Source organism: Neopsephotus bourkii, unplaced genomic scaffold (assembly GCF_033783945.1).
Source record: "Neopsephotus bourkii isolate Nb327-2 ecotype Australia unplaced genomic scaffold, CSIRO-AGI_Nbou_v1 NB_1622, whole genome shotgun sequence".
NCBI classification, from domain to species: Eukaryota; Metazoa; Chordata; class Aves; order Psittaciformes; family Psittacidae; genus Neopsephotus; species Neopsephotus bourkii.
Window position 1 is genome coordinate 711,773 of NW_026902097.1, and position 17,821 is coordinate 729,593.

Consider the following 17,821-nt stretch of genomic DNA (forward strand, 5'->3'; position numbering starts at 1 on the left):
TCCTCAGGAGGGGACACAGACTGCCTGGCCACCCCAGACACCCCAGCTGTTAGCTAATGAACTGGCTCAGCTGCTGGTGGTGATGACTGGGACATCCAATATGGGAACCTGTGCCAGAGGGACTGAGGATAACAAGGAGGGGGCAGGACGGGAGGGGTTGGACATGGGCTTGGACACAGATATGGACCACAGCCTGGGGATTGCTGAGCTCCACACTGCTTTCTTGGCAGCCACCATCTGGCTGGCTAATTACTGCATGTTATAATGTCCTTTGGGAGTTTGAAGTACTTGTTAGTACTAATAATGACAGTAATAGTCAATATTAAAAATAATTAAGGCAGCAAACTGGAGAGATTGGATGCTCAACTGCACTGATAACAAAAGGGACTCCCCCTGAATCCTTCCCTTGTTACAAGGTGATGGTCATGGTCCCCCTGTATGGGACAAAGATTCGGGGTGATGTCAGAAGCACCAAACTTCTGTCTCTGATTTGTTGTTACTGTCTCCTCCTTTGCAGGCTGTTTGCCTCATTTCCAATGAAAAGACAGCAGAGGAGAGTGAGTGATGGCCCAAATAATCTACAGCTGCTATCAAATCAAGCTCTGGGGGTAAGTGATGTTCCACAGAGGGTTTAAAGCAGAGGCTAGTGCTGTGAGCTCAGGTAAATGGTGGTGTTACTGGGGTTTTACATGTAGCAATAATACAGGTCTTGGAAACTCAGACAGAAACTTGTACTTGGTGCTGCTATCACTGAAAAGAAGGTGAGGATAAGAAACTGTTTTTCAGTGCTCCCCTAACAGGCTGTAATCCCAGTTTCTAGCAGCCATCAGGTGCGTGGTGCAAGGGCGGTGAGGGCAGGATCTCAGCTCAGGCAGGCAGGGGGTTGCACAGTGTTATCCTGATGGGCAAAACAGGAGCAGAAAGTGCTTTGTGTTCCTCTGTTTGACAGCAAAGAAAACCTCTGAGGTTCTCAGCCTTCAGGAAAGCAAGAGAAGCCTCAAAGCAGGATGAAGGTGGTACAGATAAATGGCAAGGCAGGAGGAGGAACTGAAATGAGCTTCATTTGCTTGGTCTAAAAAATCCTGAGATGGAGGGAATGAACTTAGAGCATGAACATGAAGCTGGGCTTAATGAGCTGAGCAGCTCCAGCCGTCTGCTGCCCTTGGCATCTATGGCAAAGTCCTGCAGTTCTGTCAGGTCTTGCAGTTTTGGGGCTCTTTGGTGGGTGCCTGAACAGCCCCTGCGGATCACTAAAGCCTAAGAAGATATCTGTTGAATTGCTAAAAATGGTATATAGCCCATGGAATTAATGGGAGGAAGTACAGAAAAGGTGCTTTGTTAAGCTTAAAGGCTGAAAAAAGAGAGTTCAACAAGAAGAAAATCTTTCCTTTATTTTCTTTCTTTAGTGACCGAGAGATGTGTTCCAGCAGGTAGAATTGTGGTTCCTTTAGAAACTAGAGACAAGATTAACTGTACTGTAAAATACATGCCAAGCCATACAGCAACCGAGACTCACAAAGCAGGTAATGCGTAACAGGTACTAAAGTTCAGTAAGCAAAGGAGAAATAACAGTGGTTAACGCTGACATCTGAAAGTTGTTTCCGTTTCAAACCATCCTTGCCAGGGAATCTGTTCGTCACTTTTCTGTGCTCTGCTATTTTGTTTTTTCGAGAAAAGAATATTTAATTGAATCTTTGTGCTTCCAACAAATGCTGGCCCTCTCTTCCAGGTCCATATTTTCTCTTAAGCAGCAGTTGGCAGTGCTAAGTGTCCCCTGCTGCTGCAGCTCTGTGCTGTGCTGTGCTGTGCTGCTTGGGGGGTGAGCTGGTGGGAGAGCACTTGGGTACAGAAGGTTTACTGTGGGTGGTTAAGTCTGGAGAGTGTTTATTTTGAGACAAGGTAGTTTTCCAAGTTAAAAAGGTGAAGGTTGCTCTGGTTGTGATGATGCACAGCGAGAGCCGGGCTCACCAGCCACTGGATGGCGATGTTGTTTCACACGGATAAAAGCTGCCGTGGCTGCCCTATGCAGTGCCCTGGGCACCAAGATTCCGGAGCCTCTGTGGTTCCTCTCGCCATGGTATGAAGGTAGTCAGGGCCTGGGTGACACGGCACATTGAGAGATCTGCCCTCACAGCGCAGAGGGCTTGGGAAGAGCCTGGTCAGTGCCATGCTCAGCTGTCCCCATGGCTGCCACTGCTGAGGCCAGGCTGGTGTCAGCTCCCTGCCTGCAAAGGATGAGCACAGCTCAGGGCACTGCATGGGGGAACCCTAATATGGGCAGCCAAGGGTGACAGAGGGGGCAACCTTCCTGGGTGCCCTTTGCATCCAAAAGGAGCTAACACAGCTGCTGAAGTATCCCCAGTGTGGTGCATTTAAGAAGAGGGAGGATTTAAGATCTGGGAGGCAAGCAGCCATGGCTTACATCAATCAGAGATTAAGGACTGATGACACATGAGGTTCTGCAGACACAATGGAACCCTCTGTGTTTGCTTAGGTCCTGTGCTTACCTCCTATCACCATCATTCCACCCTCACCTGTCCAGGACACTGTGCCTCGAAAGCAATGGGGTCATTCCTTGCCATGGCCCACTCGTGGGAAGGGAACATTCTGCCCTTTGCTGTGGGGAAGAAGTGCTCGGGCAGTGTGGAGGGAAGAGCCCAGCGGATGGGAAGGTGCCTGCGGCAGACGATGCTGAGCAGATAACATTTAAAGGCAAGGAGACGTGCTCCTCCTGGTGCATGGCAGAGGCTGGTGGCACGCAGGTCCCACCTTCACGTGCAGGCTGGGAAATGAGCATTTGCAAAGGAAATGTTAGACTGGAGGGGTTTGCTTTGCTGGTGGGGTGAGCTCCTGAGAGTGCTTCCTTGAAGTGTGTAGGCAGGTCTGCTACTAATACTGCTTTTCAACTACCTTCATAAGCAGGTCCTGCCTCTCCAACTTGACACGTACCTGTTCATAGGCTCTTGGAGCTATCAAGATCTCCACGTCCTGTGCAAGCACCTCTGAAGCAAACAGGAACATTGGTGTGTATTAAAGCTTTGGCTTCATGAGAAGCCCCTGGGAGTGCTGTGTGAGCAGGGAAGGACTGCTCCCTGCTTCTTTCCACATGAGGAATCGAAAGCACCAGCTGAAACAGGCCTGTGGTATACTCTAGTTACAGAAAAGGGCACCTCACACAAGGGGTAATTTGTGCAGGAATCCTTGCTGCCAGATGCCAAAAGTGATGCGGCAGGAGGAATTAATGGAAGAGCAATTAGTTGAGGCAGCGGTGTCCTCTCTGACTGAGGGACTTGTTAACCACAGATTAGTGGAGGCTTGGAGAGTCTTAGCCTTTTCCTCAGGAAGCCGCTATAGAGAGAAAGCACAGCATTAGATGGACCGCTTTTATTCCCCAAGCACTATAATAACTGGGCTGAATACTGCTGGGATGCTTTATGCTGCTGTGGCTAGACCACAGGCAGTCATTTATTTCTTTTCTTCTATTTTTCTGTCTTCCCCCCTAGAAACTGTGTTCACACAAATAACTCTCTGTGTGTGTGGCCTCGAAGAGGAAGTGCAGCAGCTGCTGCTAGTGAAAGGTGATTTCCTCTTGTGGAGCCCTTGCACCCCTGTGCCCAGCCATACCCATCACTTAGCTTAAAATCCCTGCTGTGTTTGGGAAGCTGTATAATGAATTTCCCTTCCAGGCTGTGCAAATGTTGTGATGCATTTTGCCAAAACCAGCACGGAAACGGCAGACAGGAGAAGTGTAAATGGCTGAAGGTTAACCCAGGACAGCAAGGCACTACAGGTGAGTTAAATTTGGGTAGGGAATTGCTGGCATGTGTTTCTTGGAAGTGAAAACACTTCACTGTCTTCTGCACTTATTAGCCCCCAGGCTAGTTCTGCAAATCCCGGCTGTGGCTTTTGGTCAAGGAGGACTCCATGTGTCCATCTTGTCAAAGCCCAGCCCAAACATGTGAGTATCACAGCTCTGAGATGAGCAGCTCCAGTTTAACTCTGGTTCTGCTGAGCTGCTGCAGATCTCCCAGTGTCATCCTGGAAACGTAAGAGCAATGACTACAGTGTTTGAAAGCACCATGCTGGGAAGCACCAGCCACCGTGGCTGCTGGGGTGCAGGAGGGTGGCCTCAGGCGCAAGCACTTACAGCGCTTGTGTGGCCATGGCTGTAACTGTATGCTAAACACATATGCGATTGCCAGAAAGGGTTTGCAAACCACCTGCAGGCTCCAGTCTGTTCTCTCTTTGAACAGCTCCGAGTAAAGAAGTCTCCTTTTTTTGTCTGGGTTTTGGGTTAGTTCTTTGAAGATTTTTTGATGGGGAATTAGTGGTCAGGAATAATGTTGCTTCACCAGGCAAGCCAAGGACTTGGGAAATAGGTTTCCCATTTCCAGGAGGAGCCTCAATTTTCCTTACTGTGTAGCCAAGGGCACCCCAGAGCAGTGCTGGGCTGCTGGCCTTGGCTCCAGCAGGCTCCCACCTCAGCGCTGACCTGAGCTGACCTGGCTGTGTTTCCAAGGCTGTGCAGTGCAGCATCCCCATGTGATGCTCCAAACACCTCTGCCACTGTTCACTTGGTGGGGAAAGCCACAGTGGCAGCCCAAGGTTTCTGGCACAGAGCAGAGGGTGAATGCTCTGGAGAGGCCAAGGAGGGGGAAGGAAAAAGTCACTCCCTGGGTTTATTTTTGTTTGTATTTTAATTTTAGGGCTGCTCACAAGTGGAATCGTCTACGTGCTGCCATGGAAACAGCAGCCTTGGTCCCCAGCACAGCTTGCAGCCATCTGCAAGGGAACAATTGTTGGTCTGTTTGTTTAAAACCATCCGGGGTGGTGCTGGGCGGTGTGTGGCTGGCCAAGGGGAAGCCACATGGGACATGACAGGACGTGCTTGTCACACTGAATAGCACAGCAGACAAATGCCCACAGATGGGATCGACAGTGTCCTTCTGGAGAAACGCTGATGTGCAAAACTGGTGTGAATCACGTTGGTTGAATGAGTGTTTGAGACCCAGGAACTGCAGCACATGGCATGTGATGCTCACCGGCATTCACCCTCATGGGTTTCGGTTCATCCGGACCCCGGCAAGCAGAGGTCTGTGCATGCAAAGTCTGTGAGAGGCCACAGTGTGGGAGCACTGAGCAGGCTGCTGCTTCCGAAGAGCTGGATTTCGACTGCTCCGGTGGGAAACTGAGCCAGGTTAACTTTCTGCGCGCGAACAGTTTGACTGAACACACCAGGCTTCTTGGCGTGAAGCCGGTGCAGAGGGCTGAGCATCAGCCAGCATTTGCCAGAACGGCTGGGAAACCAGCTCCTGACTTTACTCAGCCATGTGTTGGGCTTCAAATCTGTGAAGAAGAGATTCTGCTTGCAGGCAGTTGCCCTACCTGAAGAGATGTGCATGGGAAAGAAATGCACATGAGAAATGGCAGAGAATCTGATCCACGCTAACCTCCTCCCTGCTTGGGTGGGACTATTAAGCCCAGGTTTGGTCTGCTGGATCATGACCTAAATGTGCTCTGATGTCGAGTGTGTATTACTCTGATCTCATGCTGATGCCATGTGGAAAGCCAGAAGGAGGTGTCCTTCCTCTGCTAGGAATGGGTGAGGGTACAACCTGCTAGCTGCCAGCTCTGCCCTTGACCCTTCAGAGGTCCTTCAGCACCATCAGTACCCAGCTGTGGGCTGGCTTGGGTTTCCTCACCCTTGTCATCTGCCTGGAAGACCAGCACAGGCAGTGTGGAGGCTCAGGACTTCGCCTGGAGTCCATGGAGGAGCTGATTTCTCCCCATTGGCAGGAAGGGAAGCTCAAACAGTCTCCAAACACGTGTGCATGGAACCTGCTGAGCTGAGCTCGCACACCCACAGTCCTTCCCGCACCCAGCAGCCAAGCACAGCCCTGTCTGACACAGCCAGCAGTCATTCCAGCTAGCTCATGAAACCCCTTCATTTCTGCTTGTGCCCATCTCTGAGACCACTGCACTTTACATGTGTGAATATTCAGGGGGAAAGATGTTGAAGCTTTCAGGCTCAGATGCCAGAGAAGAAGCTCTCTGTGGGAATTCGCAGTGGTTGACCTGACTGCAACTATCTCATTCAGCCAGGCAAAGAGGAGAGAAATTACTTGGTTCTCATCTACTTCATCTTCAGAAATATTTAATGAAAGAGGGAAAATAAATTTAGGGGGGGCTTGTGGGCATCCTGAGAGTAGAAGAAGAGGTAAAATTAATCCTATCAATAATCCATGATGAATGATTCACTCAGCTTTTTTATTCACAGTTGCATATAGTTATCCTCATTCACGTGGAGATGCAGTACTCATGGAAATATATACAGACTCATATGCATATGAATTATGAAGCCCAGTGAGGGCTCCTACGCAGCCAGGGTTACAGGCTGGTATAGCTCACATGTGGTAGAGGACTGCATGGCCCTTGCTGCTGCTGGGCTCTTTGGAGCTTCAGGAGGTTTCCACACAGATATTGGCTCCTCTCTGCTTGCATTTTTCACATTGAGCTCACCCATGTGCTCTAGCAAGGATGAGGACGGGAAAAGGTCTGTGTTGCCCTCCCTCCTTTCAGTGGGGGTTTATAGGAAGAGGAGCTCCATGCTGCCTGGTGGGAGAGGTGATGCCAATGTCCCCAGCACTCATCTGCCTCCACGAAGCTCCCCTGCACTGAGACTTCCGTATCTTCTGCCAGTTTATACCAGAATCTGGTCTCTGGTTTCAGCAGTGTGGTCCCAACCTCCAGCAGCAGCAGCCAGTATCTCCTGCAGTGCAGAAAGACAAGCATCCAACCATGCCTTGGTGCTGGGAAGCTGGGTCCTCTCAGCACTGGGGGGAATGGCAGGAGGCAGATGTATTGCTGCTTTCTAGGCAGGTCTTTTTCTTTCAAAATGTCTTTGCAGGAGAAAAGAACCAAGTGGAAAATTTTCATTAGAAACAGGATTTTTTAAAACCCAGTTAAAACAAAATGATGAAAAGCTCTGTCACACATCTGTGGCTGCAGAGAGAGGATTGAGACGGACCAGGACTCCCAGGAGGAACTGAAGGAAATGCCAGATGATGCTGAAGAGCAGAGGACCCAGCCCCATCAGACACTGCTCTGACTTGGGAGTCGCTGTGCAAGTGCTTGAGAGGAAAACCCAAAATGTACCCAGAGTCAGCAGCAATGCCAGCCTGCGAGGATGTGGGAACAGACGTGGCCTTATTGGAGGGAGGAGAAGAGGCAGCCTAGGAGAAACAGCCCCAGCACAGGCGCTGCCTTGCATCCTCCCCAGCTGAGCTACAGCAGCATTCAGCACTTCTGCAGGTACCTACATCTGCTGAGGATGCTTTATTATCAACTGTCATTTCACCTCTCCCATCCTTAAATCCCTTAAATAAAAGGATTGTTTAGTAGCTTCCAGCTCATGGACTGTAAATGTGAAATCTGTCTCAGAAAAACATTATTTCCCATAAAAAAGACAAACTTGTGCCCTGATACCTGACTTACTTAATATTCCATCTGGGTATTGTGGAATACTGTGACTGGAACCAGGAACGAGGTAGGTGGTCTTACTTATCTCTGGCCATTTCAAAGTTGGGGCTGGGCAGTTGATGAAGAAAGAGGTTTTTGTAAGACAGCTCAAACCATCCATTGCAGAGGGGCTGCCCTGTCCTGCAGGGAGCTGCCTGGCCCTGCTCCATCTCCAGCTGGTGATGCCATGGTTGCCCCTTGCTTTGGTTTCTTCTTTGGTCCTGAGATAATAAATACCTCAAAGGGTTGCTCTGAGAGGGCATTTCAATGCTTACAAAAGAATTTCATGCCCTTCAGATGAAACTTGCTTTAACGATGTCTGTATTATGAACAGTGGTAGTTACACTGTTCAAAGTGAATGCAAATGTTCTGCTTTAAACCTTAAAGTCAGATCTACCTTAAACTGGATATTAGGTTAATATATCCAGGTAGTGTGATAAAGTGTGGGGAATAAATCAAAGTGCTCTGCAGTCAGGTTTCATACCCTAGATGCAGGAGTTTATTTAAAGGCCTCTCTCCATTTAGGTATCAGTAACATGACCTTCTTTTTGATCACTTCAGTTTTGAGCTTCTTCCCACCTTAGGTCAGGCTGAGCACTTTTATCATGAGTCTGGGAACCTGGATACATGGCAGTGCTGCAGCATCCGGAGCGCTCCCTGGACTAAATATGAGTAATGTAAAGAATAGAGGGGGTGACAACAGTGAGACATAATTCTAAGTAAGGACAAGCACCAAATCAGCTGATGCTGTGAATCAGATGTAGACCAGAATTTTCCTCCTGCCTCACCTCTTCACAATGGTTTCCCTCACAAAATGGACTGGGATCCAAACTGCTGAGAAATCTGAAGTGTTCAGCTTCTGCGTCTGGGCTTTTCAGCTTAGGTCTGGGGACCAGGAGATGCTGTGGCCCAAGCAGAGTGGTGACTTCAGAGGTAACCTCTCAGCAAGAGCAGGGAAGTTTGCACTTAAAAGCAAATAGAAAGAGAGAAGTTCTATAAAATCAAATAGAAAGAAAGAAGAGTGGGAGGGCTGCATCTAATGGCAGGTAGAACCATAAGAAACTTCATTTATTCAGGCTCCCTTTTCAATAAAACCCATCCCACGCAACTGGGCAAAGGAGACCGTGCTGTGTTCAAAGGCAACACACAGTGCACACCAAAAAGCTTCTCTGTTAACTTGATTTTATCTCCGTCTTATATCTATGCCTGAAAGCACAGCCAGTGATCTAAAGCAGTGGCTGAGTTACTACTGCAGGAGTGAAGGCAGTGAATTCCGCTGCATAGTGACTGTGATTCAGTCCTGATGAATCACTCAGCCGCTTTTCTTCTCAACTAGATCTTTGGCTTTATTATTGTTACAGAAGGAAAAAAGGAGGAGGGAGAAAAATGAAGAAAAAGCCACTGCCTTATCTCCCTCTCTAATCCTTTCCAATTTTTCTTTTTAATAATTTAATTACATTTTTATAGGCATCCCATTCAGGCTGAATAAACTCTTTGATAATCCTAGCAAGGAACTGGCATTAAAAGGAGATGTGATGCACTATGACCAAAACTGATGACGGCATTGGGGTTCAGCATGATTTGGTTTTGGGCTTCAGGAGCACGCAGCGATGGAAGGGTCTTGCACTCCACTTCCTCCATGCACCAAAATCCATTCCCCACTTCATGGTTTGCATCTGATAAAGCAAAGAGAGTGCTGGGATCTTGAGACCAGGACTGCTGTGGAGCAGTGGCAGATAACCCCGCTCTGCTCAGGCACTGCTCATACTTGGGTATCCTTATGCAAGCTTCTGCAAGTGACTCCCTTGGCTCTCCAGCCAGCCAGCCCACTCTGCAGACAGCAAAACACTTTGCTGTTGTAGCTATAGGTTTTGCCTGGATGGGGAAATGATTCCATATACACCTGGAACTCATGGTGTAGATTATTACTGTCCTTAACATATTGGTGTTATGGGCTCATCAAAGGGTTGGGGTGAGGAACTGGGTGGCAGAGAGAGCACAACCAGGACCCAATGCTCCTGCATGGATGGGTGCAGGCTGGGGTTGCTACCCAAACCTCCAGCAGGACACAACCAATATTCCTGCCAGCATAGCATGATTTGTCCCTGGCTCTAACCACTGGTGCTGGGGAGAGGGGGCCCAAAATGTGAACCTTCCTCTGACTGCAGGTTTTGAATCTGCCTTCTAGCATCCCAGCTCTCTTAAGTGCACAGCAAGGCTGGTGCAGGAGTTTGCTGCAGTGCCAGCAGGAAAGGGAGTGCTCGGTTGCCTTTTCCATCACTCTCCAGCTTGATGGAGCATCTTTAATCCTGACCCATGGTGCTGCTGGTCTTCAATCCAGCGAAGCATTTAAACACCTGCTAGGAAAGTGCATAAACACATCCAGCTTCAGTTTGCCTGCTCACATGCAAACTGCAGCATGTGCTTGGCTTAGGGCTCTGCACCCTGATGCTTTCCTTGTTATCAGGCTCATTAGTAGCTGCTGTTGGAGATTCTGACTCAATGGCAAAGGCAAGTGAGCAGCTTGCTCTGAGGACTCAGATCTTGTGAGAACTGAGCTACCACTGCTCGTTCTATGAACAGACATCAAAACACGTATATATAAACTCAGTATTGAAGCTGGAGGCTACAATAATGACTTGACCAGAAAGCTCATGTTACTACTACAGAGAAGGAAATGAAGCAACACAAACTGTTTCAGGAACACTTTAGCTTCCAGTTTTAATTGACCCATCTCAGATCCACCCATGCCTGCCCCATCTGCTTTGTCCTCGGTGGTGCAAGCCTGAGAAAATCCAGACAAGGTGTTTCTTTGTGAATTTGATCTCAGTTTTACTTTTCTTAAGGTTATTCTTTATCTGTCTTTCAGTTACTATAGTGATGAAGAAATGCATGCAACAAACGCGAGGCCTGGCAGCCTGGGAAGGCGTGTGTGCTGCAGCCGCTGAAAATACCGCCAAAGTTTTGAGAAATCACTTGAAAGATCTTTGCCAAAAATGTTCAGATCTTTAAAAAAAACGGGTCCTATCAGACAAGTTGATGATAAATACACAGCAAGCAACACATACTGCAATTTGTTGGGTGCTCTGGTTTCTCCTGCATCTACACACCACCAAAGATGCCCCTTTTCCAGGTGCAGGGACCTAAATTGTGATTAAAGGACATGAAATGGATTGCTACAAACCAAATTACTTCTCGGAACTCGTGTGTACTCTGGATCACCCCATTCTAGTGCAGTTCTGTTCTGAGAAAGGACAGCCTGAAGAGCTCACAGTCATGTCCCTCAGGGTGACCCACAGAGCCTGAGAGGTGTTGGATAAGTGTAGCAGTCTGCCTTGAATCCACACCATGAATCTCACTCAACAGACTCTGCCTCTTGGAGTCAGACCTTCTGTAGTCAGAAGTTACATCAAGATGGAGAGGCCAAATCAAAGGGCCTTGCCCTGTGGATTTAGATTCAATTTGTGAATTACCCATATCAGCAGTGGCTGTGGGGCACATTTCTTAGGGCACAGCATGGAGTACACACAGCTACACAGTGGGAATGGAGGACACTTGTCTCGTGCAGACCTGGAAGCACTGGTGATGGAGGGGATCTAGCTAGACCCTGGAGCTGCAGCTGAAGCTGAGTGCTGGTAGTTGGAGAAGTATCTCCTCATTTCCAAAAGCAGGTCTGGTCTGAAATCCTGCCTGCAGCTATCAGTACCGAGCCTCATGCTTACATGAGATTTTTACAGGCACTTTCCAAAGGAGAAGCTGCAGGAAGGCACTGTAGCTTGAAACCTCCAAAACACAAAGGGTGAGCACACCTGGAGATGCTGCTTTTATGCTTGGTCCAGTAGTAGGTATTGTAAAAGTTGAGATGAAGAGCTGGTTGTGGTGGCCTTCTCTGCCAACTCTGAGGTTTGTTGAGGGTCATAGGGCCAGATTTTCAGCTGCCAAAGCTCTATTTGTGCAAAGGAGCTGGGCTGACACTGCGAGAAAAAAATGCCCTTGCAGTGCAGCTCTAGTTCCCTTCTGCCGTTTTCACACACACACACAAGCACGCAGACCCCCGAACCTGGCTTTAAAGGCCAAGAGGAGCATCACAAAGTCTTTGCCGGGATCGAGGGAGATTTGCCCTACCCAAAGATAAAAACTCGGGGGACACGTGGCTGCGAGCGCTCCGGGAGGAGGCTGCGGGATGCGGCTGCGGGGGGGCGGCAGAGCCACCTCCACCCTGGACAGGACGGGACGCGACGGACCCAGCTTTAACGCGGCGGGAGGAGCGGGGTGCGGGCAGCCCCTCTGCCCGGGGCGGGGCGGAGCGAAGCGGAGCGGAGCCGTGGGGCGGGGGCAGCTCGTCCTGCGCTCCCGCCGCTCCTCGGCAGGCAGCGCCGCAGCCCCGCGGGCGCAGAGCGTGGTCCCCCCTGCACCGCACCGCACCGCACCGCACAGCACAACATCGAGCCGAGCCCAGCCCGGCTCCGTCCTGTCCCGCCGCCGTGATGAGGAGCCGCGCCTGGGGAGCCGCGCCGTGCCACTCACCGTGGCTCGGCCATGGTAAGGCAGCGGAGCCCGCGGCGGGTGGGACCGGCCTGGCTGAGCGGGGACAGGGGCGCGCTCCCTGTGCGCCTCGGCCGCCGGCCCCCCCCGGTGGTGCCGGCCGGGATCCGCGCTGCGCCCGCCGGCCCGGGGAGCTGCCCCCGGTTGGCTTCGCGCCGCCGTTCGGTGCCCACCGGTGGGGCTGCGGGAAGCGCACGTGCGGGTCGGGAACGGGCGCTGTGGTCACCGCGTATCCCGTGGGAAGCGGCGCGGCTTTGGGACGGTGGCTGGTGCGAGGGGGCAGCAGCGCGGGTTGCCGGGTGTGATGCACAGACAGGGCAGCGGCTGGGCAGGGGGGGTGTTGACAACGGGCGTTGTTATCGGCGTGTGTGCCTGCCGGCTCCGATGCCTCTGCGCTTGTTCAACCCGTGATATTCAGCGAACTGCTTGGAGTTACCGGTAGGGATCCGCAGGAAGGCAGGAAGCATTGGTGAGGCTGGGACAGGACAGGAGCCCGGTGCCACAGAGAAAGTTGCCAGGAAAGGAGCCTGGCCGGGATCTGCACGAGTGGGAAGCTTGGCTTTCGTGAAGGTGCTGAAGGAAGGGAGGTGTTTTCCAGCAATAGAGCTCTGGGGGTTCAGCCAGCTCCGTGCTCTGACAGGCATGTCGCAGGGTCCACAGTGCAAAGCTTTCCCTGTCACATCCGAGCTCAGTAGGGGTTCCAAGCTTTTGTCGCTGTGGCTAAGTGTTTCGTCAGTGCGGAATGCCGACCTGTCTCAGACTTGCTCCGAAGCTGAGGAAAGTTAGCATCTCTAAGTGCTTTGATTCAGGTACTGGGATTGGAGCCAGTTTGTGGAGCTAACGCCAGGAGAGGCAGAGCTGTGTCTGAGTGAAAACGCAGTGTTATTTCCCCTACCGTCCCCCCGCAAGGCATCTTTACTAGCTCCAAAATAAACTTCCCTCATAGAAACTTCATAGAAGGGTGAGTAACTAGGATGTGACACAGCTGCAAGTTTCTGCGGCTTCAGGGCAGCCAGGAGGGAGCTGGGTCCTGCTTTGCCAGCCGTGATCTCCTAGACAGCAGTGGTAGTTGGCCTGGGCTGTGCTTTGAAGTGTGTGATGTCATTATGACCTCATTTCTCTTTTGAAATAAAATATACTCCTTTTAACGGGAGTATCGCGCTGTGTTTGCTCAAGGAAAATGAATTTCCCTGTCCCGTGTTATAGCAGCTGACTGGTTTTGCTTGGGGTAGCAAAGGCAAGGTAGAGTTTCACAGGTTACTTGGATTTTGTCATTGCAGTAGTGGATGATGCATAGCCAGGTTGAGCTCAGTCTCTGGGAACCAGCTCGGGATTTGCAGCCCTCTGTACGGTACCACTCCTTGGGGCAGATCAGTGGTGTGAGAGCTGCTCCCACCCTTGCTCCTAGGCAGGGGGGACCCAGGGACCTGGTGTTCCCATCAGGAGAGGGACCTCTGTGATGTGCAGGGAGCAGCAGCAGCCTTCCTCTCCTCTGAAATGATCTTCACTGCTTCTGTTCTCCCCTCCCAGCCTGACCTCGGCACCGTCAGCACTGTCCAGTAATGCCGTTGAAAAACAAACATATGAGTGAGCCTGTGTGTTTGTTTAAGGAATTAGCACTTACACACCAGGTATGTTTATCTTAATTCCTTAAACAGTCCCCTGCTGGGGATAAAGATAAATAGTTTAATTTCCTCAGTACTCCACAAACACTGATTTAAAAGTAAGAGGAGCAAGTGCACTGACTGCGCTTGCTGGCTCATTAAAGCCCCCTAGGAAGTCTCCAAATTAAACATGCGGCTCCTCTGCGCCAACTGTGTTCCTGTGAGTTCCATCAGTGGTTCTCCCCCACCTCCTCCTCCCCGTCCTCTGGAGCCAGCTGGCACACCTTGACTTTTCCACACTCGCTCCCCTTTTCCAAGTAATCCCTATCTCCAGGAAATCTGAGGCAGGACGAAGAACAAGGGTAAGGGTGCCTGCCCACAGGGGTCTAAGTCCTTTGGGTGAGAACTGTCTGGTGGAAGTGGTTGCAAGATGAATTCAAGGGAGGTACGGCTTGATGTGGGGCAGAGGACTGCAGGCAGCCTGTGGTGAAGGGGGTGCCAAAGAGGAGATGGGAATTCCTCACTTCTCTGGAGAACACCTCGGGTCTCTTCTGCTTTCCACAGCCCTGCTCCTGGGCAGGAGGCAGTGCCTGGGGGAATGTGGAGGATGAGCGGGAATACAGATCCTGGTGCTGTGATGCACTGGGACAGAGAAAGGAGCTGAGCACCTTGAGGTGAGGACCAAGGTGTCCTCTGTGATGACTCACCACGTTTCTGGCTATCCCCCACACTGCAGGAGCAACAAGTGAAGGGTATGGTGTGTATGCTAAGAACATGTGAGGAGGCAACACATTGCCTTGCACATCCAACTGTCACACTACACAATATGGAAATACTCCTTGTGGGTTTGTGTTTGAAACCAAAACTGTTGTGTGAGTGAAAAGCAGGAGGGTGTTGTCCTCCCAGCACTTACTGTTCCACAGGAGCAGAGAAGCAGGGCAGGACTGCTCCATGCATGGTTCACAGACACCCAGCTTGGGGTAGATGGAAGTAATCTCAGTTATTTCATTGAGGAGCAGCACTGATTTAAGGGTATAGCACAAGGACTGCAGTGCACGTTGGTATAAATACTGAGAATTCTGCATCTGAACATCTGGAGGGACAGTTTGCCAAGTCGACAGAGCCTCTTGTGTCAGGGCACGATGATCACTGAGCTCCTGAGGGTAAAGAAAGTCTTCCCTCATGGGAAGACTACCAACTAATTATCCACTTATGGCTTCCCTGGCGCAGTTGCTGAAAAGGACAGTGATGAGTGCCAGGTTAGAGACATCCTCCGTTCTGATGTTGTCATTCCCATGCTTCATTCCTCAGGTAGTCTTTCAAAAGTTTCCAAGCCTAAGAAGACCATTACACAAAATTAAATGGTACAGGTGTTTATGTGGAAGCTGGTTGGTTGCTCTGGGAAGCAATGTCTTTCACTCTGAGCACGGCCTAGAAGGATGCTGAGGAGCAGGGGGGCCCTTTCTGCTTGCTCTGCACTGACTGCAGGTTTTCTCCCTACTGAGCTCAGCTGGTGATGGGAACTTCTACCTTCAGGCCTGCACCTGTGGCCCCACTTGCCCTCAGCTGTCTTATCACTCGTTCCTCCTCTGAACTGATAGAGGAAGAATGTGTGGCATCGTTTCTCACCGTGCATAGGTTATGTCTAGGGTGGAAAAGCAGGGTAGTACCTTCAGGTCTCCAGAAGGCTGAACGCCAGCAGGTTTTCTGCTCCTGCCTCCTGCGTGTGTGAGGAATAAAGCCATAAGAAAGGTAAAAGACACAGTTTAGGATGAGCTGCAGCTCTGAGGTTGCTCTCATGTGGCCACCTTGTTGTGGAGCAGTTTATGGGGAAGAGAAGGAAAGTGCTTTGTGGCTTTCGCTTTTAATATCCTTGCACTTCTGTTTCCTGGGGTTCCCTGTTCTCCCTGGTGCATTTTGTTGTGGGGCTGCCTTTTTGTCTGAAAAACCTGGTGGTTGCCAGCATGATCTAACCTTTGGTGCCGAGGGTGGATTGCCTCCCACAGGAGCCTTGATGTGTGGGTCACGAGAATGGAGCAGGATGAGCCATATGCTTGTTCTCTCAGCTAACATGAAACCAAAACCAGTATGGTCAAAGCAGCTGACTTTAATATGGTCTTGTTGTGTAATTCCATTAAATTTATTTCTATTAGAACAAATAATCTAATTCAGGCCCCTCCTCAACCCTAATGCGTTCGAGTGGCTGCAGACAGGAGGGTTACAGTGAGACACAGCCAGCAGTGCATGGTGGAGAGCAAATTACTCTGTAAGAAGACAAATTGAACTTTGACAATGTTATGTGATTAGGGGAACAATCAGAGAGGATAGCTGGAGGTGCACTCAACCAGGGGCTTGTGCGCTGGTGGAGGTGGGTGTTGGGGTGGCAGCAGCTCTCCAGGGTGAGTCATCCCTGAGCACAGGGCATAGTGGTGCTGGGGTGCAGTGACAGCCCATCCGCTCCTGCCTCCAGGCTGGGATGGGAAGGTAATGGTGAAAAGGAGCTTGCTGACCTTCTGCGCTGGTGGTGCTGGGGTGTTCTTCCCATGTCCTGATGCAGACAGGAGGGTTTGCTTATTCACAGGTGATCTGGATTTTACAGAGCCATGTCTTGGTTGTGCCTGGTGCAGCAGGGTTGGACCTGGACCTGCTGCACAAGGTTGAGCAGGGAAAGTGTTTTCTTTTTCTGGGTTCTCCCCTTTGCTCCCAAGATCCCTGGATCTCTATTTCACAGAACCAAGACAGGAGTTTGGTGTCCTGCCTTCAGTATATCTCATCCCCACCTACTCCACCCTGCCCTCATCTCCTCTGTCTGTAAAGGTACTCACACCCACAGGATTGTTTAAAGCTTGTGTAGGTGTAAATCAGTCCTGCGTAGTCCCGCTTGCACATGCACCCATTCCCAGCAGCATCCCCACGCTCCCTCTGCCTCCCTCCCCAGCTCGGTGCCTGTCTTCTGATCTCTGCCTGGGTGACAGCCGTGTTCAGCCACACGCTACAGAGCTGAAGCCGTGGTCAGTGGCTGCTGTTCTGCATTTGTCTGTTCAGCACAGTCTACAGCTGCAAGCACCAGAGCAGGAGGGTAGGGACTCACCCCAGCTGAGAGGGAGCGAAGCAAAGAGCTGGTGTGTGGTGGCAGCAGGGCACTCACTCCTCCATCTGCTCAGGCTCTCTTTGCTCAGAATCACATTGCTGTGAGGCTCGTTATTTTCTTTGACTCTTTCTCCCTGTTTCGGTTTGAGATGGCACAGACAAGTTCTGCCCTTATTATAGTTCCCATGGAGACAGGTTTGATGCTGTACATTAAAGGGGGGGAGGCACAGTCAGTTCTTGCCTGGGCCAGCAGTTTTCCCATTCATTTGCACCGCATCTCTCTCAGTGGGAACCCAAGCTCAGGGTGTCTGTCAGGGTCTTTGTCCTCAAACAAACCCCTCAACCATGTATGTCCTCCTCTTGTTCTTTGTGCGACAGGCACGGCAGCAGTGTCTGACTCTTGCTGCTGTTGGGCTCTGGCCTGGGGACACCTATGCTGTGGCTTGTGCTGTCAGGTTTCCACGTTTAAGCTTGAAAGTCCTTGAAATGAGTAAATTTCAACATTATCCCTTTCGGCATCTGAGCAGCCACTCTCACAGCATCTATGAAAAGCTCACAATACTGCCTTCAAGTGCAGAAGGGTTAATTTGAATGGCAACAAACGAGTTAATGTATTTTATCATGTACCATGGCTGCTTTAACATTAGGAAGGTCAGAGATGCCACTTGTAAAGCCTTTCTCAGAGGTCTCTGTGAGAGGACTTGAAGGTTGCAGCTGAACACTGGATCCAACAAATGAACTTTTCCATGCATGAGTCTGCTTGGCTGAACAAGAGTGTGTGATGTATAGTGAGGTGATTGGCAAGGTGAGGTCCAGGCTGGTTTCAAATGGGCCACAAAAGCTGGAGAAGATTATTTGTGGCTTTTTTAAGTAATTATCAGCAGGATCAGTTAAAACCCTTGTTCTGCAGAGCCCCACCGCTGCCTGTGGTCTAGCAGTGTCCATGGCACACGTAATATACTCTGTGTTACTGTGGTACTGCACTGATTTATGCCAGTGAAAGGGGGCTCATCCATGGAAAAACAGATTCCAGAGCTGAAATTCTTGCCCTCCTTGAAGTTGGC

At 50.5% G+C, this 17,821-nt stretch overlaps 1 protein-coding gene and 1 long non-coding RNA gene across 5 annotated transcripts in view; both read left to right on the plus strand.

Moving 5' to 3' along the window:
• The first annotated feature begins 470 nt into the window (after positions 1-470).
• LOC133222807 (uncharacterized) lies at positions 471-4,921 on the plus strand. Its single transcript, XR_009728373.1, has 4 exons — positions 471-830; positions 1,407-1,523; positions 3,687-3,790; positions 4,707-4,921. It is a non-coding gene; the product is annotated as an uncharacterized LOC133222807 (long non-coding RNA).
• A 7,046-nt stretch (positions 4,922-11,967) lies between these two features.
• The window catches only part of HTR4 (5-hydroxytryptamine receptor 4), a 129,316-nt gene continuing 123,462 nt past the window's right edge, over positions 11,968-17,821 (plus strand). For all 4 annotated transcript variants that reach the window (XM_061372865.1, XM_061372862.1, XM_061372863.1 and 1 more), the window contains exon 1: positions 11,968-12,060. The gene's annotated coding sequence lies outside the window, so the exon portion shown is untranslated. The remainder of the gene's footprint in view (positions 12,061-17,821) is intronic.